The following is a 1,009-nucleotide window of genomic DNA, read 5'->3' as shown; positions in this document are numbered from 1 at the left end:
AAAGAATAAAAAAGAATAAAAGAAAATACATACATACATAAGGACGAGCAAAAAGGACGAGCTGGTCACGGTTGGAAATTCTGTAATCAAGTTTGGCCTTGGGGTAAATTTACATTAACAGTGCCATCAACAGCCTTATGAAACCTCAAAACGCAATCACATCTTTAAGTAAGATACTGTCATATACTCCAACACCAAATAAGGACGTGGTGGGCACCGCTGGAACCTCTTTGATCATAGGTTTGCTAAATCAAACTTAGCCTTGGGCTAAATCCACAACATTAATTCCGTTAATGGCCTTATCAAACCTCAAGTCACATTGACATGCTTAACAGCTACCTCACACCTGTCAATATCAAGACGGAGACGTCACGGCCGGAATCATGTACTTGCTCCCTCAAATTAAGCCTTGGGCTAAATTCCCTTCACCAATTCCACCAACGGGTTTTATCACACTTCACCTCACAACAGCATCTTCGAAAAGCATTCATCCAGTCACCAACAGCATCGAGGAATCTGCTTTATTGAAAGAGAAACTAAAACGAGTTACCAAAAAATCTGTGCAAAGAATTGCAAAATAGACAATACATGAGAGTTACCTTGCAGCAAGAACCCACCCTTGATCTTTTCCGTCCATCACAAAGCAGAAAAAATCAATAGGAAAACGGTAAAACTAAAAAAAATCCTCAGGCCACGACAAAATAGCAAACAAAAAAACGCCTGAAGCAATGAGGGCGTAAAAACAAAAGAAAACAAAAAAAAAATAATAAATAAATAAAAAGAAGAGAAAAAAAGACAAGCATTATTTCTTTACTAACCGATAATGTAGCCAACGAAACACAGCCATTCTGACAAATGACAAATTTAAATATGAAAAGAAAAATGTAAAAAAAAACGTAAATAAGAAAAAGATCAGACTAGACCCAGCTCTACAATGTTCCTAGCTATCCTTGTCGTTTAGTATAAGAATATGTTTATCTCTATAGTTGTTTTTCTCAATATATCAATA

Source organism: Octopus bimaculoides, chromosome 27 (assembly GCF_001194135.2).
Source record: "Octopus bimaculoides isolate UCB-OBI-ISO-001 chromosome 27, ASM119413v2, whole genome shotgun sequence".
NCBI classification, from domain to species: Eukaryota; Metazoa; Mollusca; class Cephalopoda; order Octopoda; family Octopodidae; genus Octopus; species Octopus bimaculoides.
The sequence above is the reverse complement of the archived record's forward strand: the minus strand, read 5'-3'. Positions refer to the sequence as shown.